This window comes from Rattus norvegicus, chromosome X (assembly GCF_021556685.1).
Source record: "Rattus norvegicus strain SHRSP/BbbUtx chromosome X, alternate assembly SHRSP_T2T, whole genome shotgun sequence".
NCBI lineage: Eukaryota > Metazoa > Chordata > Mammalia > Rodentia > Muridae > Rattus > Rattus norvegicus.
The window spans coordinates 86,732,010-86,759,577 of record NC_141554.1 but is presented as its reverse complement, the minus strand read 5'-3'; the positions used below and the strand labels follow the sequence as shown (position 1 = coordinate 86,759,577).

At 36.4% G+C, this 27,568-nt stretch overlaps 1 protein-coding gene and 1 non-coding gene across 48 annotated transcripts in view; both read right to left on the bottom strand.

The window, feature by feature from the left end:
• The window catches only part of Dach2 (dachshund family transcription factor 2), a 563,517-nt gene that overhangs the window by 355,077 nt on the left and 180,872 nt on the right, over positions 1–27,568 (bottom strand).
• Positions 7,834–7,963, bottom strand: LOC120099451 (small nucleolar RNA SNORA31). The gene has a single exon (XR_015647180.1). It is a non-coding gene; the product is annotated as a small nucleolar RNA SNORA31 (small nucleolar RNA).

Here is a 27,568-nt window from a genome sequence, read left to right as displayed (position 1 = left end):
TTAAAAATAAATGAGACATAGAAGGACATATATGGAAGCCAGAACAGCAAGAAATAAGAGCAAAAAACACTTATATGAGAAAAGTGAAAACTAACTCTCTCCACCACAAGTGTAATTAAAAGAAGATTAACGCTGTTCAGGGAAGAGCAAAGAACATGCCAGGGAATTTAGTACATCTACACAATGGAGTACTACTCAACTATCAAAAACCATGACGTCATGAAATTCATAGGCAAATGGACGGAACTAGAAAATATCATCCTGAGTGAGGTAACCTAATCACAGAAGAACACACATGGTATGCACTCACTGATAAGTGGATATTAGCCCAAAAGCTCAGAATAGCCAAATACAATTCACAGACCACATGAAGCTCAAAAAAAAAAAAAAAGGACGACCAAAGTGCAGATGCTTCAGACCTTCTTAGAAGGGGGAACAAAAATATTCATAGGAGAGGATATGGAGACAAAGTTTGGAGCACAGACTGAAGGAAAGGCCATCATTCAGAGACTGCCCCCACCTGGAGATCCATCCCACATGCAGTCAACAAACCCAGATAATATTGCAGATGTTAGGAAGTGCATGCATTCAGGACCCTGATATAGCTGTCTCCTGAGAGGCTTTGCCAGAGAATGACAACTACAGAGGGGGATGCTTGAAGTCAAACATTGGACTGAGAACAGGGTCCTCATTTGGAGGAGTTAGAGAAAGGACTGAAGGAGCTGACGGGGTTTGCAACCCCATAGGAAGAACATTATTAACCAACAAGATCCCCCAGAGCTCCCAGGGATTAAATCACCAACCAAAGAGTACACATGGAGGGACCCATGGCTCCAGTTGCATATGTAGCAGAGGATGGCCTTGTCGGACATCAATTGGAGGAGAGGCACTTGGTCCTGTGAAGGTTTGATGCCCCGGTGTAGGAAAATGCCAGGGTGGGGAGGCAGGAGGGAGTGGGTGGGTGGGGGAGCACCCTCATGGAGGCAGGGAGGTTCCAGAGGGGAAACTTGAAAAAGAGGTATCATTTGAAATGTAAATAAATAAAGTATCCAATAAAAAGTCAGGAAAAAGAAAATTTTCCACCCGGTATTGTGAATCCCTAGTCTCCTTAAAGAAAATAAATAGTTCAACTTGTTTTATGGAGCTATGACCCTGTCTGTTCTCCCTTCTTTTCTTTACATGAACGTTAATTCCACATACACTAAAAAGTCTACATTCCTACTTTTGATTATTGGAAAATAATGGCATTTATCCAAAATTTTGTAATTTGTTCCTGCTGAATATAAAGATGCCAAGAAAAATGTAAAGCAAATACATACATACATATACACATACATATACACATACACATATACATACATACATGAATACATGAATACATACATGCATGATTAAAGGAGAGAGTGAAATATCTAAAGCAAAGCACGTATGTTCTTTCTTACAAACAAAAAGAACAAACTAAGTTTAAATAACATTTTGTAGTAGTAAAATTTGTAGAAAATTATTACTGGAGGCAGAGGAAGAAAGGAACATGTTAGTGGAGGGGGGAAAGGGGTGACAGGATCAGGTATAGGGGAGAGAGGAGAGGAGCCCAGAGTGCCAGAAAAATGAATGGAAATAGGCAGCTGCAGGGGCTAGGGGAACTTCCATAAAGTTCCAGAGACCTGGGATGTGAGATCCCAGGACTGGCCAAAATGCCCAGTGGTAAGAAGATGAAAGTTAAAGAGACTGCCCTCCAGTAATTAGACATGGCCCCAGGAAAGGGTTGGGGTCACTCACCTACCTTCATTTTTTTTTCATTCATAATTGTACCTGTTTAAAAGAAATCCAGGAACAAAAATAAAGCCAAGACTGAAGGAAAGACCATACATTGACAGGCCAAACTGGGGATCCATGTCATTTGGCACTGGGGAACCAAAGCTTGACACTATTACTGATGCAATGTTGTGCTTACAGACAGGAGCCTAGCATGGCTGTTCTCTGAGAGGCTCTACCAGCAGGCTGAGACAGATGCAGATACTTACAGCCAATCATTTGACTAAGGTCAAGAACCCCTATGGAAGACTTAGGGGAAGGATTTAAAGGAGCTGAAGGGAATTGCAACTCCATAGGAAGAACAACGGTGTCAACCAACCTGGAACCTCGGAACTTCCAGAATAAGCCACCAACCAAAGAGCATATATGGCCTGGTCATGTGTCCCTCCTCTGTACATATGTAGCCTTGTCTGGCCTCAGCAGGAGAAGATTACCTAATCCTGTAGAGACTGGATGCCCCAGGGAAAGGAGATGCTTGGGACAGTGAGGTAGAGGTGGGTAGGTGGGTGAAGAAGGCAGATAGGGGAGCATCCTCTCAGAGGCAAAGGTGAGGTGGCGAAGAATTTGTGAGGGGCTACCAGGAAGGGGGCCAACATTTGAAATGTAAAGAAATACAATAATTTAATAAAAAATTAAAATTAAATGTATAAAAGAAAACGATTTGTTGAAAACAGAAAACCAAGAGCCAGTGCTATACTAAGTTTTATTCTATATTTTCTTTTTTTGCTTTAACTTTGATAATTAATTTTGAATTAATTGATTTATTTAGTCACTTTACATCCAGATGCCAGCCCCCTTCTCCTTCAAGTCCTCTCCTCACACAGCCCCTACTCACAATTTCCCTTTCTTTCATACCTTTAATAAAGAGATGTCCCTTCTTATTTTTTATAAGATTCATTTTCAGCAGCTGAAAGTTATTCATCTTTATGTGACCACTCTACCTGTTACTTTGTATTTGAACACCTAAGCTAAAACACTTATATTGATTTTCCATAATAAATTGACACACAAATATGAGTTATTTCTCTTCTTCATATTATATTTAAGAGTCACACAAAGATTTGTATTTTACTATTTACTATTTTCTCACAATGGTCCTAATATTACTATATGTGTGAACATATAATCATTCTTATAAAATACATTGAAAGGTACATGTTACTTAAACTACAATAATGAAGGAGGTGGGGTGCTGATTTAGCAGATGCTCTTCCAAAGGACCTGATTTCTGTTCCCCAAACCCAACTAAGGCATCAGCAAGAAATTAACCTCTTCTGGACTCTGATGGTTCAAACAGCATACGTACACAAATTTTTGAAATAAAAACTTTTAAAACTATAATAATATTGAAAGGGGATACTGTATTGAGTATCTGCCCTTTATAGATTTGCCACTAGAAATTGCTTCAAAATGAAAATTATACCAAAGTCCCTATAATTCATCATCTTCTCAAAGTTTATAGTAGTAACTTCCCACTTGTATAAGTACAAGCTTATCAATTAAATGGGAACTGTCTCAAACGACTAATCACTCTAACATATCAATCGGATTCACTGCGACACACTAGAGATGCACAAATAAATAAATAAAAAGAAGTATATGCCTGTTTCATGATGTTTCTTGAATTTTTTCATCATGTCATATCCTCCTGAAAGCTAAGTATGACTCCCGAGACAAACTTATTTAGTTGGGAGCCTTAAGAAGTTTTCTAGTTATTTATAGCCTTGCTGTAAAATTAGCAAATATTTTTCACCCATAAGGCATCAAGACACCACTTTAAAACATTGTTAGTAAGTATATATAACCATTGGGATGGAAAATAGTATATACTAAGTATTAGCATTAAAAAATTCTTTGTAGATCCTTGCAGGTTCTTGCAAGTAACAGTGAACAGTGTAGCATTTAGATGAATAATGTTTCCATAAGTAACCTTCCTCCATTGAAAATGTTTTTATTTCAGTAGAAATTCCTACTGAATTTCAAGTTTCAAATTTGTATATTTACTATTTATTATCCAGTCATAAGCTCCATTGATTTTCTTTTGCACATCTGCTGGAGGGTCAATGAATGCAAACATATACCAAAATATCACCCTGAAGGACAGAATATGTTCTATACTAAACATAATATTTATTTTATGCTAAAGTAAAGTCAATTAAATAGAAATTTTAAAAAAACGTCAGACGCTTTAGAGTATGTCAGTACACTACACTCTTGACAAAGTATGTGTTTTCTTATTATTTCCTTCCCTTTTTCCTGCTATATTTGTTTTTATAAAATTAATTTTTCAAATTTATAAAGATCAAAAAGTTTTTTGGTTACACATGTTGGTACCTCTTGCAATTTATACATAAAGGCTCTTTTCATGATTTTACTAATGGTTTCACATATAATTATCATTTTTTAAAAAAATTCTGAGCCTGTATTATTTTCACATAGATGATAGAGAAAACTTATCCAATGAGTGTGAAGCAGAGCTTTGAGAGGGTAAATGTCAAAAGTAAATTGGCCCTCTGATGACATGAGCGCCAAGGAAAATCAAATACAATGCTACATCTATGAATTTGTAATTGCATACCAGAAAGCAAAGAATAAGATAAACATTTTTCTGTTGGTTTTTAACTTTCACAGAAATTCCTTATATGCTTTTAGATGGTCACATTTTGCTGACATTTACAAACATTTCATGTTGATCTTACATGGGTCACATCAATCACCTATACAGTTTCAATGGCACTTTGTTAAATAAACTGTCATGAAAGATTTATAGAGAATTTGATAAAAGTAAAGATGTAGTTTAGCTTTTAAAGATGCATTACCCTTTTTCTGAAGTGTAATATCACTTCTAAAACACCATTATATTTTTCTGGCCATGAGGAAAAGAAGAAAAAAATCCTTTACTCTTCGGGCTTGTATTTACATCACACTTTTCTTCAAACATTGGAGTAAAGTACAAAAGGAGAAGCCTTGCCAAGATCAATTTGCTTTGACTTGAATGGTTTCATATTGATCCTTTTTTAAAAATAATTCTAAAGAATGTTAGCTGATTTCAGAATTCAATCATGAAATACTAACTAAATAATTCTGACTAGTGTATTTATGTCAACAGGTACTTCACACACATATAGTCCTAGTATCCTGAATTGGTACATGTGATAGAAAAAAAAGATAGTAAGAACTATTTGTCACATATTTCTTAGACTCTATTAAACTAGATCTGTTCTTCAAGTAAAGGAAGTGTTTGATTTTACTGCACAGAAAATAGCATCTTTAGAAGTCAAAAGATGGAGAAAATATACTAAATAATAACAATATTTCCTCCTTTGATTACAGGTATTAAATCAATGTTCCATTATTATATTTTTAGTCTGTCTCTGTCTCTGTCTCTCTCTCTGCCTCTCTGTCTCTGTCTCTGTCTCTCTCTGTCTCTGTCTGTCTGTCTGTCTGTCTGTCTCTCTCTCTCTCTCTCTCTCTCTCTCTCTCTCTCTGTGTGTGTGTGTGTGTGTGTGTGTGTGTGTGTGTGTGTTTATGTTTTGTATATCCTAGGAAATTTTTCAGTAGTTTAGTCTCTCCTTCACCATGTGGTTGGTGGAGATTCAACTCAGATTGTTAATCTTGGCATCATGTACTCTGTACCTATTAACTCATCACACTTGCCTTTTAAACATCAGAATGAATTTTATTTAGCCTCCTGTCATTAAGAAAAGAAAATATGCTTATCATGTTTTGGTCTAGTGGTAACAGGTTGAAATTTTTCAACTTTTGAATGGTTTTAATTTTTAGCAATATACTCTATCATGAAAGTAAAAAGCTGATGAGAAGTACATTAGTAAAAAATAAGGGAGGAGAAAATTGGATATTCAAAATAACTTCATGAACATTTGATTATAAAAAACAGATTTTTAAAATGACTAGATGTGCTCATAGAAATTATATAGCAAGTTAAGTTATTAAATAAAATGAGCTTCATGTGATGATTTCATAAAATATAAAAGAATTTGAGAAATAAAAATAATTTAATGGTAGAAATAGTAAGTACTTCACAACAAAACTGAAAAAAGCTAATATATCAGAGATGTTTGGGCTGCTTTCAATTATTATTATATTAATAGATTTAATATCTCAAGAAAGCAAAATAATATCCAAGAAAGTTAAAGACTTGATCCTTACAAACTGCATTTAAGTTATAAAGAAAGTGAATTTTCTTTCTTTTTTTTATTTTTAGAGATATTTTTGTCACATATTGCTTTTTTGCCTTTTTAAAAAAGCCTTACTGCTGTATATTTTGCTTTACATGTTTGAATTTTGTGTATATATATATACAATGTATACATATATATGTATATATATATCAGTTTATATATTTACATTTCAAATGTTATCCCCTTTCCTAATTCTCCCCTCTTCCATATCCCCTTCCCTGTTTCTATGAGGATGTTCCTCCTCCCACTCATCCACTCTCTCCTTAACACCCTGACATTCCCCTACACTGGGGAAAAGGCTTCACAGGAACAAGGGCTTCTCCTCCTATTGATGCCACACAAAGGCATCCTCTGCTACATATGGGGCTAGAGTCATGGATCTCCCCATGTGTACTCTTTGGTAAAACACAAACCAAAGAAAGTGCACTTTTATTTGCGCTAATTTTTTGGAAGCTCCAGGAATTCAACTATTCAAACGGTTGAACCCAATAAAATGGTGCCAGGTACATAATGAAGCCTCAAATTGAATTTTTTAAGCCATCAGGAATCAGACAGAAAATAAAGTATTTGAAATAAGACTGCTTTCAACCCACATCCAAGACCCCCAGATTTGTCTTTGAGCTTTCATATAACTTCAATAAACATCTCTGTCAAGCTACAACTCAAGCTTTACATGGAAATTCTTAATGTGTAATGTATATATTATAAAACAATGAATATGAAAATGATTATTTTTGTCTTTGGAGTGAAAAGAAAATACATTAATGGTTAAACAAGTTGGAATTGGTCATTTACTACCAAAATCATCCCTCAATTTTACTTTTAAGTAGTTCAATATCTTAAGCTACTACAAATGTACATTAACATGCTTTAAACCTTCATCTTTAAGAAATCTTTATAAATGTTTCTATTTATATTCTATCTGGCCCTTTCTATTAGAAATTCTACAACCTACGATGAGTCTTATTTATATAAATGGAGTATTCACAGCAAACAAAATGCTATATTGTTTCATACCATATCTTCACTAACAGAAATTTTAAAATGACCCACTATTATATTTCCCAAATAGACAAGACATTTTTAGCTTGCATCAAAAGTGGCTTCATTCAAGACAAGTATCTTCTGTTGCTGTATTTCTTCAGTCCATTATCTTCATAAATTACATTCTATCATGCCCTGACACTGAGGATGCAGCTTTATTTCCAGATTGTGTGTTATCGTTTTGCATTACAAAGAAGTTCTTAATCCAGCCCAGTTTTAAACTTAGCATTCTTATCAGAAATGGCAAATTCAGCAATCATTTTCGACTTAGAGCTTTTATGAATATTTGTTCCTTAAAATGAACATTCATTACATAAAAAGCAATGCAAAAATTTTCCTAAAATAGAGATCAAAAGCTTAATTTCTATATTTAGATTCCAAAGGCAAAACTGACAAAGATAGTCCATGAATACATTTGTCAATCCCATTTCTCAGAATGATCAAGCATTAAGTAAAATAGTCACTAAAAGAAGAACAATATTTAATCTAGGTAATTTTTGTATTTCATAGATTCCATTTGTAAATATTTCTACAGATAAGCCCCATTGTGAAATCTGCCAATCAGTGTACAAATATCAATAAATAAATGTTTTTGTCCTCTCACCAGAATAAATATTAAGAAGGAAGCTTTTTAATCTCAATTCTTGCTATTTCCTTTGGGTAAAATGCTTACTATTTATGCTATTTGCCCACTTTATTCAAGTTCAAAGTGCATCTTATTGGAGAGGACTACAGCATAGCACTTATCTTTTTTTCCACTTTCCTAGCATGTAGATGTACACCACAATTCAATCTGAACTGCCACAAAGGCAATCAGGAAGCTCAGGAAGAGTTTCCTTTTGCATCCTAATGCAAACCAGAAGAACAACCACAAACTGTTCAAGGTCTATCAGTGTATGCACAGCACTTATCTTATATACATATTATATCACCCCAACTGTCTAACAGTTCTCAATTACTTATAATCAGCCATAGTCCCATAAAACATTGCTTCAAGTTTCTTCTCATTGTGTGATTGATATGTAGATAAATGATACACATAGATATATAGATACATAGAGACATAGATGCATGTTTTGTGTGTGTACATATATATATATGTATATAAATACAATCTAATGTGTCCATTTATTATTGATTGTATGTATATGTCTTAGGGCTCACAACATGGTATTAAATAATTAATTAGGAGGCCAATACCTGGGATAGAGTAATTATCTCTCAGCAGTTCTCCTTCTAAGGTTTAGGGCCTGTGAGAGTTCCCCCAACCATATTGGCATGTAAACATGTGCCATTATTCAGGCTTTCTTGGGTAGCCATAATGGTGAATGAATGAAATACAATATTCAAGGAAGGTAACTTCTAGAATTAAGTGAATCATGTGGAGCCCATTAGTAATTGTGGTTTTGGTCCACAGCTCAACATTTGTTAATCAATCTGATACTTGGTCAAGTATCTCACCTGTGTGACAAATATTTATTCTTTTTAACAGGAAAGACTGGATTGTTTAGACTAAACTATATAAACAGGTTTTGATACCACAGTCCTCTGGGTCCTGGAAGTACAGGTATGTAGCCCTTTAATTGTAGCTTTCATTGTACCTGTAAATTTATTTTTAAAGTGTTGAATTTAGTTTTTCACTTCATGATTTTTTTCAAATGATGGATAGATCTGATGGCCTTATGCTTTATAAAATGGATTTTAACTTCCTTTCATGTTCTTTGTGTCTAGTTTACTAATGGTTCTTATTGCTCTGTATATTGTCTAATATACAGAATGTGAAAGAGACAAGAAAGAAAACAAAAAGCACCTTGCAAATATGAGAAATCATCTTTAAAAGATGTAGAATTTCGTATTAATGTACTTGCACCAAGACATTATTTATTTGCAATTAGCCTAAGAAATATAAACTAGATAATATTAAGCTACCAGTAAAAGTGTCAAAGAAATCATAATACTATAGGCAACTCTATATATTTCAATAAGTGGACCAACTCAGGCTAGGCTTTTGTAGACATTGCTTAGGAAACAGAAACTTATACATTTATGAATTAGAGTTAAAGTTTCGCTATTTCACTAGTGCTGGTCATGCATTAAAAGGACACTTACAACATATGTACTGTTTATGTACACAATGCAGTTTACAGGGAAGTCAATGATGCTTCAGTAGAAGGCCACACATCCAAGTATATACAGGCAGCTCAAGTTAACAATCATGGACTTATTTCTTGTTTTAAAATAAAAGGAGGATACAACTCTGGGTAGGAAAGAGGGTGGATTTTTGCAAAAAACTTGGGAAAAATAAATATGTTAAATACATATGGTATACAATATTCAAGAATAAAAGAAAATTCAAAATAAATCAATGAATATATGCCATGGAAATGCCCAAATATCATAGGCTGTTGTAGAGAAAATAAAATAGGTTGCTATCCACAACCTAACAACAAAATCCAATTGCTGACATGACTGGATATAATATTAACTCAAACTTACCAAACTCTACTCAAAGGATAAATGGGCTAAGAAAGAAGTTAGGGAAACAACATCCTTCACAGTAATCACAAATAAGATAAAATATCTTGGTATGAATCTAACCGAACAAGTGAAGGATCTGTATGACAAGAACTTCAAGTCTCTGAAAAAAAATAATAAAAATCAAAGAAGGCCTCAGAAGATGGAAAGATCTTCTGATCTCATGGATCAGAAGTATTAACATAGTAAAAAGTGGCTATCTTACCAAATTTAGTATATAGATTCAATGCAATCCCCATCAAAATTCCCACTCCATTCTTTACAGAGATAGAAAGAGCAATTGTCAAATTCATCTGGAATAATAAAAAACCCGCGATGGCGAAAAACATTCTCAAAAGTAAAAGAACTTCTGGGGGAATAACCATCCTTAACCTCAAGCTATAATAAGAACATTAGTTATAAAAACTGCATGGTATTGGTACAGAGACAAGCATGTAGATCAGTGGAATAGAATTAAAGTTCCAGAAATAAACCCACATGTCTATGGTTACTTGATCTTTGACAAAGAAACCAAAACCAACCAGTGGAAAAAAAGGCAGCATTTTCAACAAATGGTGCTGGTCCAACAGGCAGTTGGCATGTAGAAGAACACAAATTGATCTACTCTTATCTCCTTGTCCAAGTGGATCAAGAACCTCCACATAAAAGCAGATACACTGAATCTAATAGAAGAGAAGGTGGGAAAGAACCTCAAACACATTGAGACAGGGGGAAATATTCTGAACACAACAGCCATGGCTCGTGCTCTAAGATCAACAATTGACAAACTGAAACTCATAAAATTGAAAAGCTGTAAGGCAAAGGACACTGTCAATAGGACAAAATGGCAACCCACAGATTGGGAAAACATCTTTACCAACCCTACATCCAATACAGGGTTAATATCCAAAGTATACACAGAACCCAAGAAGTTAGACTCCAGAAAAATCACAATTACCCTATTAAAAATGGGGTACAGAGCTAGACAACGAAAAATCTCTAATGGCTGAGAAGCACTTAAAAAATATTCAACATCCTTAGTAATCAGGGAAATGCAAATCAAAATGACCCTGAGATTCTATCTCACAACAATCGGAATGGCTAAGATAAAAAAAAAAAAAAAAAAAAAAAAAAAAAAAAAAAAAAAAAAAACTCCGGTGACAGGAGATGCTAGCAATGATGTGGAGAAAAAGAAACACTCCTCCGTTGCTAGTGGGGCTACACGTTGCTAAAAGCACTTTGGAAATCAATCATGGTGGTTCATGAGAAAATTAAAAATAGTTCTATTTGAATATCTAACTCTACCACTATTGGGCATGTAGTCAAATGATGCTCCAACATATAACAAGGACACATGCTCCACTATGTTTACAGCACCCTTAATTATAAAAGCCAGAAGCTGGAAACAACCTAGATGTCCCTCAACAGAATGGATACAGAAAATGTGGTACATTTACACAATGGAGTACTATTCAGCTACTAAAAACAAGGGCTTCATGAAATTCGCAGGCAAATGAATGGAACTAGAAAAATCTTCCTGAATGAGGTAACCCAGATACAAAGGAACACACATGATATATACTCACTAATAAATGGATTTTAGCCCCAAATGTCACAATAACCATGATATAACCCAGAAATCATATAGAGCTTAAGAAGAAGAAAGTATAGATGCTTCAATCTTACATACAATGGGGAAGAAAATAATCACAGGATGTAGAGAGTGGGAAGGACCTGGGAGGGAGAGAGGAACAGGTGGGAAATAAGGGTAGCCAGAAACAGATTTTGGAATGGACAGGAGAGATGTATAGGGAGTCTGGAAATTGAATAGAAACATGTACCAATGAGTATGAGGCATTGGGCTAGCTACTAGAATGTCCCAGTCTCCAGGGAAGGAAGAAGCTACTAAGTCTCAATGATGATTTACTTGAAATACCCAACAAAGAGGCGATATAACCTAGAAAGACCACCTCCAGTAGATAGGCATGGCCCCCAGTTGAGGGATGGGGACACCCACCCATCTCAGGGCTAATATCCAAAATATATATATATAAAAAAAAACTCAAAAAGCTAACCTCCTAAAGATCGAACAACCCAATCAAAAAAAAAAATGGGGTATAGAACTAAACAAAGAATCCACAATAGAGGACTCTTGAATGACTGAAAAACACTTAAAGGAAATGACCCTGAGGTGGTCCACAATGGAAGAATGGATACAGACAATGTGGTACATTTACACATTGGAATACTACTCAGCTATTAAGAAGGAAGTCATCATGAGTTTAGCAGGCAAATGCATGGAACTAGAAAATATCCTGAGTGAGGTAACTCAGACACAAAAGGACTTGCATGTTATGTACTCACTAATAAATGGATATTAGTTCGAAAAGTACAGAATACACAGTATAAAATCCACAGAATTCAAGAAGGGCCCAAGTGAGGATGCTTCAATTCCACTTGGGAGGGAGAAGAAAACAACCACAGGAAGGCAGGGAGGGAGGGACCTGGGTTGGAGAGGGGATAGGGAGGAGAAAGGGGGAACATGATCAGGTACTGGGCAGAACAGGATTGAAGCCCCGAGGGCCAGCCGAAAGAATGGAAACAGGCAACCTTGGGAAGTAGGAGGTGGGGGAACTCTCTAGAATGTATCAGAGACCTGGGAGGTGAGAGGCTCTCTGGACTCAAAGTGGGGGGATCCTAGATGAAATTCCATACAGTGGGGAGAGAGACCTTGTAGAGTACACCTCCAGTAGAAAGACAGAACAACAAGTTAGAGGGATGGGGTTGCCATCCCACAGTCAAAATTTCTAATCCTGAATTGTTCCTGTCTAAAGGAACTGCAGGGCCAAAAATGGAGAAGAATCTAAGGGAAAGGAAGTCCAGTGACAGGTTCAAATTGGGATCCAGCTCAAGGGGAAGCTCTAAGGCCTGACTATTTCCGATGTTATGGTGTGCTCACAGACAGGAGCCTAGCATGGTGGACCTCCAAGAGGCCGAACAAGTAGCTGAAAGTGTCAGATGCTGATACTTACACCCAACCAATGGACAGAAGCTGGTGGTCCCTGTGGTTGAATTAGGGAAAGGCTGGAAGAAGCTGAGTAGGAGGATGACACCATAGAAAGACAAAGAGTTTCAACTAACCTGGACCTCCCAAAATCTCTCAGAACCTGAGCCACCAACCAGGTAGCACACACCAGCTAATATAAGGTCTCCAACACATATAGAGCAGAGGACTGCCTGTTCTGGCCTCAGTGAGAGAAGATGCACCTAACTATTAAGAGACTTGGGTCCCAGGGATTAGGGAGGTATGGTTGGGTGGAGGTGGGGAAAACCTCTTGGATATGTAGGAAGAGGAATGAGATGAGGAACTGTAGGAGGGTGGACTGAGAGGGGAATAAAAACTGGTCCATAGGGGTTGGGGATTTAGCTCAGTGGTAGAGCGCTAGAGTGGTAGACACCTCATCAGAGAAACCTCTATGTAGACAAATGGAGATTATCATAGAAAACCAGAATTGGACATAGTGAAGGGAACAATGGATCATGGGAAACCCAGCACCAATGCATATATCTGCATCACATCTCCTAAATATATGTCTTAGGGAACATTAAGAAGGAACAGAAAGATTTTTAGAGTTAGAATACCAGGACCTTTGTGGTAAAACAGTCTCTCCATGAAATAGCTGCATAAACAAGGCTGGAATAATGGCAGTAGCAATAGACATGATAACATAGAAAAGGGAAAGTTTCACAGGGTCCCATCAATACATAATGAGTTACCTTACTGTTATCAACTGCAGAATGGTCAGCCTTGAAACTATATATGCACAAACAACAAAATCAGACTACAAGCATTATGTTTGTAGCACAGGTTAATATTCATATATGTTTATGCAACAAAAATAATCAAAGAAAATATGTCATCAATTTGAGATTGGAGAGGTATAGGAGAGGTTTGAGGGAAGGTAGCTCAGAGCGACTGCAAGGAGATGGATTGGGGAAAGTGACATAATTCTATTTCAATTAAAAACATATTTTTAAAAACCAAAGATAAGCCCTGATGATAAGAGCTAGAGAAATGGATCAGCATGTAAGAATGCTTATTGTACAAGTGTTCAAACCTTACTTTAAATCCCCAGCATCAATGCAAGAATATGGGTATGGCCAATCATATGTTTATAACCTCAGATCTGTAGGATATGAAGATAAGAAGCTCAAGCGGGTTTCCTGTCTGACCATATAATTCCCAGGTTCAGTAAAGAAACTGGAATGTTGTGGAACAGGACACTGGACATTCTCTGCTGTCTCTGCCTGTATATAATCATGAATTTAGAACACACATACAATGAGAAAGAGGGGAGCACACCTGTTTGCAAACTTTCTAACTATAAAAAGTCTTAGAATAACACTTAACAACATAGGCAAATCAACAATCAAATTTATTGGGCTGCTAAGTAGGAGAAGCAGCACATCAGAAGTGAAGCAAAAGAGACAACACAAAAGGAGTCTATAAAAGCTCAGAAAGGTATTGGTTCTGGTCTTGTTCATATATAAAGTCACCTCCAGCAATAGTAAAATTAGCAGTAATTCTAACAACTAAGATATATAAAGGGCAAATGAGAGATCAAATAATTTTTCACATCATTAAGTTTCATGGCTAAAACATTGGCTAGTTTATACCATGGCAGTAAATAATTAAATCTAAATAGGAAAAATAGGCTTTTAAAATATATTTTCATTTGATTCTAAAGAATAACAGTAACAACGAACAGGATCTTAAATATGAAGATTTTATGTCCTGTAGAAGACCTACTTGCCTTATTTCCTAGTATATTCTATATACAATTCCTTTTGGCACTATGGGAACTTCTAAAACATATAATTAGAGGGAAGACATGTCTTTAATGCCAACAAACAATGAACTACATTCACATTGGAAAAATTTTTCCCAATTTCTTTTGTCATTTATACATGCACATTCACATAAGCATATTTTTGCAGCTATGTGTTGTCTTTTTACTGTCCAAGGGAGCATTGTCTCATTTGTGCTCTCCATGAAACTACAAAGTTATTTTTATCATTCCTATATTAATGTTAGAAATGTAAGTACTTTGAAATGTATACTATATAACAAATCAATTTTTGTTTCTTATATAACATCTTTAAGTAACACAGAATAAGTATTCCACATATCTAAATATTCTCTCATTCCATAAATGTCTCTAATTTTTTTCACAAATAGGATTATTGTATCATACAAGTATATTTATCAAGGAAAGTTGATACTAATGTTGTTATATTGTAATTTTAGTTAATTTATAAACTAATTATGTGAATCAAATAAAGTTTCACTACCCAAACCTTGCTTCATAATGTAATAACATCCAGCATTTGGATTTAGAATCTAAAGATACAGAGAGTTAAAAATAAATCTCTTCTAATTAGTCATCATTCAAAAGAACTTTATTCCATTTCTTTTATTTCTAGCATAATCTAATTTTCAAATTCTCAGGCATACCTTACTCTTTCTCACTTTTTTATTTGTATCATTTCCCCCATCTGAAATATCCTCAATGCTGACCTAAACCTAGTCAAATATATCATTCTTCAAAAACCGACTCAAATGTTAAGATAATATTAGCAACCCAATTACTCTTGGCACTCTTGTTCAACCATCCATAAGGGACTCTCGTTCCTACGGCTACATTAAAAACACAATGAGATAACATGAGTTAAAGCTCACACTAAATTATGAAGCAGTGTACAATTGTGAACTGGACTTGTAAGCACTTAAAAAGACTCGTTTGGTACAAGAATGGAAGCATTTGCTCATAACCATAAAACAGTTTCTTTATCTTAAAGCTTCATAAGAATTGCCATAAAGTTCGCCTTCATAATTTAGCATTATTCTAAAAAATCTGAGCACAAGTATATATTGTAAAGTACTATGTACTTTTGTGAATAATAAGTAGAAATAAAAAGAACAGTCTAGAACAGAAAGATGTTTTATGCTTGTATAAGTACATGAAAATTAGCCTTATACTATCAGTTTCTAAAGCTCCTACATAATATGTAATTATTTACATTTTTCTTTGGGTTTGATTTATTATATAATAAGTTATTTGAAACCAGTAAAAAGCAGCATTCAATATAATAATCTTTGAAATTTCTCAACATGTTCTCTGGGTAAAGAATAAGTAAAATATGAAGAAAAGTATTAAAATATGAGAGAATTTATATGCACCAACCCTTATTAATTCAAGTCTTAATGAAGCAAATAATTTTAAACATTTACAATTCCTTGTGTTCTTTCAATTTTACATAAATGTAAATGAGGCATGTTATTATTATTATTATTAACTTCTGACATTAAGCAATACACTTTAGGTGCATGTGAATATGATTAAGGGTTACACAGAGGGTAAATTTTCAGTAACACAATTATAGCATAAAAATAAGCTGCTGGGAAATGTGACAGGTTCTGTTTTTTGTTCATGTAAATGTGTTCTGTTAGAAAAAGAAAAATGCTTAGGCACAAATACATGTACAATACTTGTGATTTTATTAGTCAAGGCATAAACTCCATGGAATATTTTAAGGGAGGCCTCAGTAAAGATGCTAATTTATAATTCTGTAAGGAAAAGAAAGTGTGCATGTCTGCGACTGTCACAAAAAATTTATTAACAGTCTGGTTACTCATTTATGCATCACAAGACAATAAAGTCATCAGTGATGTTTATTTCTGATCAAAAGAAAACTATCTTATTCAGGGACCTAGAGCATAATAAAATATAGACACAGAGAATGTGTTCTTGCTTAGTTAATTGGCATATGGTATTGGCACTGTGCCTTTGCTGGCATGTCGTCCCATCACTGAGGTACGTGTGATTCACTAGCCAGTTTCCTTTATTCCTTAGCAGGTTTTCTTCTCCACTGGGACCTAAAGCCAAAAGAAAAAAATCCCTCACTGGGGATATTCACTGTAGGTGAGTCTTCCATTCACTGAGCACTGAAATGTGTCAAGTCTCTAGTTTCTAAAATAGCCTTCCAAGATAATTTTAATTTAAATTTGCAGCTAAGAATACTGAGTTCCTCAAGTTTCAGACAGAAGTCTCAGATCAAAATAGCTCAAAGAAATAATATTTGGATTTGAACAATGATTTCTCCTATGACAAAGACTGGGACCTTTCTCCTAGACAAGCTATCTACTGAAGCTAGTAAACATTTGTGCAGTTTATGATAACCTAGTCTTAATTCAAGAATCAGGAGATTGCCTATAAAAATGATCTACCTCATGATGATATAGTACTATGTAACTTCCCTCTACAACTACACTTTCAGCAATTTCCATTTCTTGACACAATGGCTGACAGTGAGAAAACATTTTTATAAAGATTAAATAAATCTACTATGCTCACTCTTAGCAGAAAAAGCATCTCTAATTTTGCCAATAAATATAATTTGAAAGCAATTAATTAAATGAAATGTCATTTATAATAAATACGTGCATACATGTAGATGGATGGATGGATGGATGGATGGGTAGATAGGTAGATGTTTTGCATAATTCTATTATTAAAAATATGGTATCAGATGAGTAGGAGAGATAAGGGAGGAGTGCAGGGGAGATGATGATAATCAACATATATTGTATGAAATTTTTAAAATAATGAAATAAAAATACCATATAACATGGTAAGAAAGAAGACATCGAATACAGGCATATATTCAATAAAAGCAATTGATGGTACTGAAGGTAGTAAACCAGAAGACAAATGACTGCCAGCTATATAATACTGAAATGAATTGACTTAGTTGTATTCATCCAAACAACACAATACATATAAGTTCTTAGAAGTTATGCTAACCATTCTTATATTCAAAAAATAAAAATAAAAGTCTCAGGGGGTTCAAAAATTTAAAGTTTCATTATCCCTATCCCTCTGGATTTTCCTTTTGAATACAAAATATAGTTCTCAATACATGCAATTTAATAGAATTTAAAAACATATGTCTTTCACACTCAAAGTCATTTTGCATGTCATTTAGCACATGCAAAGGTCTTTGCAGACTTACACACAGAATTCCCCTTTTACCCTTTATTTTTTGTTAGTTTTCAATTTTATTTTTGAGATTATAATATAATTGCATTTCTTCTTTCCCTTTCTTCCCTCCAAATACTTGCAAATACCTCTCCACAGTCTCTTTCAAATTCATAGTCTCGTTCTTCTTTCTACACTAATTGTTATCACATGTCAATGTGTGTATGCATGTATTATGTATTCCTAAATATAACATTCTCCCTTCTTAGTACTTTTGTTTGATCAGAGAATATACTGTAATTTCCCTCTGACTGGAAATGATTAACTGGAGACAATGTACAACATCATTTTTTTCATAGGGAGTTCGGTGACAAGAACTAACTGCTGAGGTGACATGTTGCATTTGTTATATGAATATTTAGGGAAATGTGTTTCAGATATTTTGAGAAGATCCAAAAGTAAGTGTCTGAACAAGAATAGGGAAAAGGGAAAAGAGATAGTGAGGAAAGACCTCAGGAAAACCTTACACCATTCCAGACCTTTAAGGAAGATGATAATACATATAAAAAAATTAGAGGGAGAAGGAATAGGATGAGAAACTGTGGGAGCAGGGACTGAGCAGGAGCAATGACTAGAATGCAAATAAATGAAATTCTTTTTAAAATTAAGTCATAATGATGACCTTGTTTTATTTGAAATTGAGATGGTGTAGAATATGAACAGAAAGCTTATTTAACTTTTTATTATAGGAAAATATGAAGGAAAATGGAATTAATCAAAAAATAAATTAAAAGGTGCTGCTTCTGCTAGAGCTGTTTTTCTCATGACTGATACACACTACAGGGAACAGTGAAGAAAGTGGACAACCTTGACCAAATACATCTAAATATTTCTCTAGATGTTAGCCCTGCACTGAATAAAAGAAAGATAATATCCTAGCTGTAAGTTCAAAAGATCTAATCTACTTTTAAGTCCCAGATATTTTTTTATTAACGTTATTTTAGTTTATAGGACACAGGTGCTCAGGGCATACTGGCAGTAAATCTAAACAAAAAAAAATCATCCTGTAGACTAACACTTGATATGGTTGCCAAATGCCGGATCGCTCAGGAAACTATTCTCATGTCTGAAACACGAGTTTGACAATAAACTGCATGATTAATATGGATAGACAGACACAGCAAGCATGGCAGAAGAATGGGCTGGACAATTAATTTAAGATCCTCAGAAAGAGAACAGAGCAAGGACATAGTGGAGGTCAGAATAGTGGGGATGTTTTTTAGAGGAAATATTGTGAAAGAGATTGTCTCTTGGGAAAGGGGGGGGGGAGACAAATGAAACAAGAACTATCAGGATTGGCTTACTAGTCCCAAAACAATGAATTTGAGATCTAAGATAATTTCAAGTTGACACTGGGAATTAGTCTATTATGGGTGACCACAATCATGATAACGAAAAGCAATCCACCAAGTAAAAGCAAATTGTTTGAAAAGTTGTCACTAAAGCATTAGATTCTTCTAATTCCCCAGACACACTAAAATGGGACTGATTTATTTTCCCATGTTTTTTGAAGGCTTGTGAAATTCCTTCTGTATTCACAGTGAAAGGGAAAATATTAGAAAAGCAAATATTGGGTTCCAATCAGGAGCAGATGTTATTTTCCAATTACAATTCACTAGACCAAAATATTAATTTATTAAACAGCAATGTTTAATTTGGAAAAACTACATTTTCTAGTGAAGTATTATTTTTAAAAAGGAAGTTGTCCTGATTATTTGGCATAAGTAATCTAATGATATGACAAACAGATTATTGTCTGCTGTTGATATGCAAACAACATCATCCCATACTGAGAAACAGCTACTGAACACAAACCCAAGTGTGACGGATCATTCTCTAGGAAAACAGAACTTCATTAGTGTTTCCCCAAACCTCTCACTTAGTAATGTAGTTCTCCATTACATAGTAGAAAGGTTATGTTTTACTAACAAAGGAGCAAGTTAGTAAAGTAAAGATAAAAAAAGATGTCTCGACACCCGCGAATCCCGGCCCGCAGCAGCTCTCTGCTCCCAGACCCGGTGAGAGAGAGACCCAACCGCCTGGTCAGGTGGGCACTCCTGAGGCTGCAGAGCGGAAGAGACCACCAACACTGCTCACCCCTGCCCACATCCCTGGCCCAAGAGGAAACTGTATAAGGCCTCTGGGCTCCCGTGGGGGAGGGCCCAGGAGCAGCAGGACCCCTGCCGGAGACACCTCCGGACCCTGAAGGAAACAGACGGATAAACAGTTCTCTGCACCCAAATCCCGTGGGAGGGAGAGCTAAACCTTCAGAGAGGCAGACAAGCCTGGGAAACCAGAAGAGACTGCTCCCTGCACACACATCTCGGACGCCAGAGGAAAAAGCCAAAGACCATCTGGAACCCTGGTGCACTGAAGCTCCCGGAAGGGGCGGCACAGGTCTTCCTGGTTGCTGCCGCTGCAGAGAGCCCCTGGACAGCACCCCACGAGCAAACCTGAGCCTCGGGACCACAGGTAAGACCAAATTTTCTGCTGCAAGAAAGCTGCCTGGTGAACTCAAGACACAGGCCCACAGGAACAGCTGAAGACCTGTAGAGAGGAAAAACTACACGCCCGAAAGCAGAACACTCTGTCCCCATAACTGACTGAAAGAGAGGAAAACAGGTCTACAGCACTCCTGACACACAGGCTTATAGGACAGTCTAGCCACTGTCAGAAATAGCAGAACAAAGTAACACTAGAGATAATCTGATGGCGAGAGGCAAGCGCAGGAACCCAAGCAACAGAAACCAAGACTACATGCCATCATCGGAGCCCAATTCTCCCACCAAAACAAACATGGAATATCCAAACACACCAGAAAAGCAAGATCTAGTTTCAAAATCATATTTGATCATGATGCTGGAGGACTTCAGGAAAGACCTGAACACACTTAGGGAAGCACAGGAAAACATTAATAAACAAGTAAAAGCCTACAGAGAGGAATCGCAAAAATCCCTGAAAGAATTCCAGGAAAACACAATCAAACAGTTGAAGGAATTAAAAATGGAAATAGAAGCAATCAAGAAAGAACACATGGAAACAACCCTGGATATAGAAAACCAAAAGAAGAGACAAGGAGCTGTAGATACAAGCTTCACCAACAGAATACAAGAGATGGAAGAGAGAATCTCAGGAGCAGAAGATTCCATAGAAATCATTGACTCAACTGTCAAAGATAATGTAAAGCGGAAAAAGCTACTGGTCCAAAACATACAGGAAATCCAGGACTCAATGAGAAGATCAAACCTAAGGATAATAGCTATAGAAGAGAGTGAAGACTCCCAGCTCAAAGGACCAGTAAATATCTTCAACAAAATCATAGAAGAAAACTTCCCTAACCTAAAAAAAGAGATACCCATAGACATACAGGAAGCCTACAGAACTCCAAATAGATTGGACCAGAAAAGAAACACCTCCCGTCACATAATTGTCAAAACACCAAACGCACAAAATAAAGAAAGAATATTAAAAGCAGTAAGGGAAAAAGGTCAAGTAACATATAAAGGGAGACCTATCAGAATCACACCAGACTTCTCACCAGAAACTATGAAGGCCAGAAGATCCTGGACTGATGTTATACAGACCCTAAGAGAACACAAATGCCAGCCCAGATTACTGTATCCAGCAAAACTCTCAATTAACATTGATGGAGAAACCAAGATATTCCATGACAAAACCAAATTTACACAATATCTTTCTACAAATCCAGCACTACAAAGGATAATAAATGGTAAAGCCCAACATAAGGAGGCAAGCTATACCCTAGAAGAAGCAAGAAACTAATCGTCTTGGCAACAAAACAAAGAGAATGAAAGCACACAAACATAACCTCACATCAAATATGAATATAACGGGAAGCAATAATCACTATTCCTTAATATCTCTCAATATCAATGGCCTCAACTCCCCAATAAAAAGACATAGATTAACAAACTGGATACGCAACGAGGACCCTGCATTCTGCTGCCTACAGGAAACACACCTCAGAGACAAAGACAGACACTACCTCAGAGTGAAAGGCTGGAAAACAACTTTCCAAGCAAATGGTCAGAAGAAGCAAGCTGGAGTAGCCATTCTAATATCAAATAAAATCAATTTCCAACTAAAAGTCATCAAAAAAGATAAGGAAGGACACTTCATATTCATCAAAGGAAAAATCAACCAAGATGAACTCTCAATCCTAAATATCTATGCCCCAAATACAAGGGCACCTACATATGTAAAAGAAACCTTACTAAAGCTCAAAACACACATTGCACCTCACACAATAATAGTGGGAGATTTCAACACCCCACTCTCATCAATGGACAGATCATGGAAACAGAAATTAAACAGTGATGTAGACAGACTAAGAGAAGTCATGAGCCAAATGGACTTAACGGATATTTATAGAACATTCTATCCTAAAGCAAAAGGATATACCTTCTTCTCAGCTCCTCATGGTACTTTCTCCAAAATTGACCATATAATTGGTCAAAAAACGGGCCTCAACAGGTACAGAAAGATAGAAATAATCCCATGCGTGCTATCGGACCACCACGGCCTAAAACTGGACTTCAATAACAATAAGGGAAGAATGCCCACATATACGTGGAAATTGAACAATGCTCTACTCAATGATAACCTGGTCAAGGAAGAAATAAAGAAAGAAATTAAAAACTTTTTAGAATTTAATGAAAATGAAGATACAACATACTCAAACTTATGGGACACAATGAAAGCTGTGCTAAGAGGAAAACTCATAGCGCTGAGTGCCTGCAGAAAGAAACAGGAAAGAGCATATGTCAGCAGCTTGACAGCACACCTAAAAGTTCTAGAACAAAAAGAAGCAAATACACCCAGGAGGAGTAGAAGGCAGGAAATAATCAAACTCAGAGCTGAAATCAACCAAGTAGAAACGAAAAGGACCATAGAAAGAATCAACAGAACCAAAAGTTGGTTCTTTGAGAAAATCAACAAGATAGATAAACCCTTAGCCAGACTAAGGAGAGGACACAGAGAGTGTGTCCAAATTAACAAAATCAGAAATGAAAAGGGAGACATAACTACAGATTCGGAGGAAATTCAAAAAATCATCAGATCTTACTATAAAAACCTTTATTCAACAAAATTCGAAAATCTTCAGGAAATGGACAATTTCCTAGACAGATACCAGGTATCGAAATTAAATCAGGAACAGATAAACCAGTTAAACAACCCCATAACTCCTAAGGAAATAGAAGCAGTCATTAAAGGTCTCCCAACCAAAAAGAGCCCAGGTCCAGACGGGTTTAGTGCAGAATTCTATCAAACCTTCATAGAAGACCTCATACCAATGTTATCCAAACTATTCCACAAAATTGAAACAGATGGAGCCCTACCGAATTCCTTCTATGAAGCCACAATTACTCTTATACCTAAACCACACAAAGACACAACAAAGAAAGAGAACTTCAGACCAATTTCCCTTATGAATATCGACGCAAAAATACTCAATAAAATTCTGGCAACCCGAATTCAAGAGCACATCAAAACAATCATCCACCATGATCAAGTAGGCTTCATCCCAGGCATGCAGGGATGGTTTAATATACGGAAAACCATCAACGTGATCCATTATATAAACAAACTGAAAGAACAGAACCACATGATCATTTCATTAGATGCTGAGAAAGCATTTGACAAAATTCAACACCCCTTCATGATAAAAGTCCTGGAAAGAATAGGAATTCAAGGCCCATACCTAAACATAGTAAAAGCCATATACAGCAAACCAGTTGCTAACATTAAACTAAATGGAGAGAAACTTGAAGCAATCCCACTAAAATCAGGGACTAGACAAGGCTGCCCACTCTCTCACTACTTATTCAATATAGTTCTTGAAGTTCTAGCCAGAGCAATCAGACAACAAAAGGAGATCAAAGGGATACAGATCGGAAAAGAAGAGGTCAAAATATCACTATTTGCAGATGACATGATAGTATATTTAAGTGATCCCAAAAGTTCCACCAGAGAACTACTAAAGCTGATAAACAACTTCAGCAAAGTGGCTGGGTATAAAATTAACTCAAATAAATCAGTTGCCTTCCTCTATACAAAAGAGAAACAAGCCGAGAAAGAAATTAGGGAAACAACACCCTTCATAATAGACCCAAATAATATAAAGTACCTCGGTGTGACTTTAACCAAGCAAGTAAAAGATCTGTACAATAAGAACTTCAAGACACTGAGGAAAGAAATTGAAGAAGACCTCAGAAGATGGAAAGATCTCCCATGCTCATGGATTGGCAGGATTAATATGGTAAAAATGGCCATTTTACCAAAAGCAATCTACAGATTCAATGCAATCCCCATCAAAATACCAATCCAATTCTTCAAAGAGTTAGACAGAACAATTTGCAAATTCATCTGGAATAACAAAAAACCCAGGATAGCTAAAGCTATCCTCAACAATAAAAGGACTTCAGGGGCAATCACTATCCCTGAACTCAAGCAGTATTACAGAGCAATAGTGATAAAAACTGCATGGTATTGGTACAGAGACAGACAGATAGACCAATGGAATAGAATTGAAGACCCAGAAATGAACCCACACACCTATGGTCACTTGATTTTTGACAAAGGAGCCAAAACCATCCAATGGAAAAAAGATAGCATTTTCAGCAAATGGTGCTGGTTCAACTGGAGGGCAACATGTAGAAGAATGCAGATCGATCCATCCTTATCACCCTGTACAAAGCTTAAGTCCAAGTGGATCAAGGACCTCCACATCAAACCAGACACACTCAAACTAATAGAAGAAAAACTAGGGAAGCATCTGGAACACATGGGCACTGGAAAAAATTTCCTGAACAAAACACCAATGGCTTATGCTCTAAGATCAAGAATCGACAAATGGGATCTCATAAAACTGCAAAGCTTCTGTAAGGCAAAGGACACTGTGGTTAGGACAAAACGGCAACCAACAGATTGGGAAAAGATCTTTACCAATCCTACAACAGATAGAGGCCTTATTTCCAAAATATACAAAGAACTCAAGTTAGACCGCAGGGAAACAAATAACCCTATTAAAAAATGGGGTTCAGAGCTAAACAAAGAATTCACAGCTGAGGAATGCCGAATGGCTGAGAAACACCTAAAGAAATGTTCAACATCTTTAGTCATAAGGGAAATGCAAATCAAAACAACCCTGAGATTTCACCTCACACCAGTGCGATTGGCTAAGATCAAAAACTCAGGTGACAGCAGATGCTGGCGAGGATGTGGAGAAAGAGGAACACTCCTCCATTGTTGGTGGGATTGCAGACTGGTAAAACCATTCTGGAAATCAGTCTGGAGGTTCCTCAGAAAATTGGACATTGAACTGCCTGAGGATCCAGCTATACCTCTCTTGGGCATATACCCAAAAGATGCCTCAACATATAAAAGAGACACGTGCTCCACTATGTTCATCGCAGCCTTATTTATAATAGCCAGAAAATGGAAAGAACCCAGATGCCCTTCAACAGAGGAATGATACAGAAAATGTGGTACATCTACACAATGGAATATTACTCAGCTATCAAAAACAACGAGTTTATGAAATTCGTAGGCAAATGGTTGGAACTGGAAAATATCATCCTGAGTGAGCTAACCCAATCACAGAAAGACATACATGGTATGCACTCATTGATAAGTGGCTATTAGCCCAAATGCTTGAATTACCCTAGATCCCTAGAACAAACGAAACTCAAGACGGATGATCAAAATGTGAATGCTTCACTCCTTCTTTAAATGAGGAAAAAGAATACCCTTGGCAGGGAAGGGAGAGGCAAAGATTAAAACAGAGACTGAAGGAACACCCATTCAGAGCCTGCCCCACATGTGGCCCATACATATACAGCCACCCAATTAGACAAGATGGATGAAGCAAAGAAGTGCAGACCGACAGGAGCCGGATGTAGATCGCTCCTGAGAGACACAGCCAGAATACAGCAAAATAGAGGCGAATGCCAGCAGCAAACCACTGAACTGAGAATAGGTCCCCTATTGAAGGAATCAGAGAAAGAACTGGAAGAGCTTGAAGGGGCTCGAGACCCCAAAAGTACAACAATGCCAAGCAACCAGAGCTTCCAGGGACTAAGCCACTACCTAAAGACTATACATGGACTGACCCTGGACTCTGACCCCATAGGTAGCAATGAATATCCTAGTAAGAGCACCAGTGGAAGGGGAAGCCCTGGGTCCTGCTAAGACTGAACCCCCAGTGAACTATACTATGGGGGGAGGGCGGCAATGGGGGGAGGGTTGGGAGGGGAACACCCATAAGGAAGGGGAGGGGGGAGGGGGATGTTTGCCCGGAAACCGGGAAAGGGAATAACACTCGAAATGTATATAAGAAATACTCAAGTTAATAAAAATAAAATAAAATAAAAAGGACAAAAAAAAAAAAAGATGTCTCTATCAAAATTGATAGATGTCAAGCTATAGGTTATCAGCCTACTGAACTGACACTGTTAATACATCATTAGCTGTTCAACATATTCTGTCAGCATTGTTTATTTTGTCAGGGGTTAAATAATGATCATGTACTAAGAATGCCTTTGGGGTGCTGCTGTGTCTTACATATTGTTCACCTGTTTGTTTTGGGGCTAGTTTCCATTGCTCGTTTAGACATTCTTATTGTTTGCTATTGTTTGGACACATGGTCTATCATTTTGAAATAGGCTATAGGTCAACTCTGAAAAATACCAGTTTCACTCCTGTTCCAACATTTCCTGTTACCTTTTGTGTCAGTGTTTAGTGCCACAGTATCCATACACTACTCCAAATATTAAGTAATTAATAAATGATTATTAGCAATGTATTCAACAGTTATCCTACACACTAAATCTATGAAACCTAAAAATAGATGGAATATGTAAGGGCTGTATGAATAAGATAGATATTAATAATATTTGTATGCTGAACTTGAAAATTATCTCTCCTCAATAAGTAGCTGTCCAAATGTTATAATTCAATTATCAGTATCATAAATTATCCCATGTCCTCAAGGAATTCTGGAGGAATAGACAAAGTTAAACTGCTCAGGGATCAGAAATATTTAATATGTTTCTATTTAATATCACTTTGTGTAGTGGATGAAGATTAGTTTTACTTTATACTTACTTGCACATTAAATCATATGTCTTTTTACAATTATTATTTGAAAACCTACTGATGTGAACAATATTGGGTATATAGAAAACAAAATTAATGAAACTATCAGTCTAAAGCTCCATGGCATAGATAGGAACACAAAACATATATGATGCATGAGAATAGCAGCGGTACAAGAACTGAAAAGATTATCAAGAAAAGATGAATCTTAGAAAGACAGGCACTCCTAGATTTTTTTCCTATGCCATTTCAATTCAAGCCTTAATTCTCAAGGTTTAACATTTTATTTGCACATCACATTATTTTTTTATTGTTTATTCTCTATTTTTTGTTGGATATTTTTTATTTACATTTCATATGTTATCCCCTTCCCCTGTTTCCCACCCATAAATACCCTATCCCATCCCCTCTCTCCCTTCTATAGGGGTGTTCCCACTCCCCAACCACCCCACCCCTTCCAGCCTCCCTGCCCTGACATTGCCCTATACTGGGGGATCCAGCCTTGACAGGACCAAGGGCTTCTCCTCCCATGGTGGTTTAGTCCCATGGAGCTCTGGTTAGTTGGTATTGTTGTTCTTATTGGGTTACAAACCCTTTCACCTCCTTCAATCCTTTCTCTAATTCCTCCAATAGGGACCTCATTCTCAGTTCAATGGTTTGCTACTGGCATTCCCCTCTGTTTTTGTCATGCTCTGGCAGAGCCTCTCAGGACAGCAATATCAGGCTCCTATAAGCATGCACTTCTTGGCATCAGCAATATTGTCTAGTTTGGTGGCT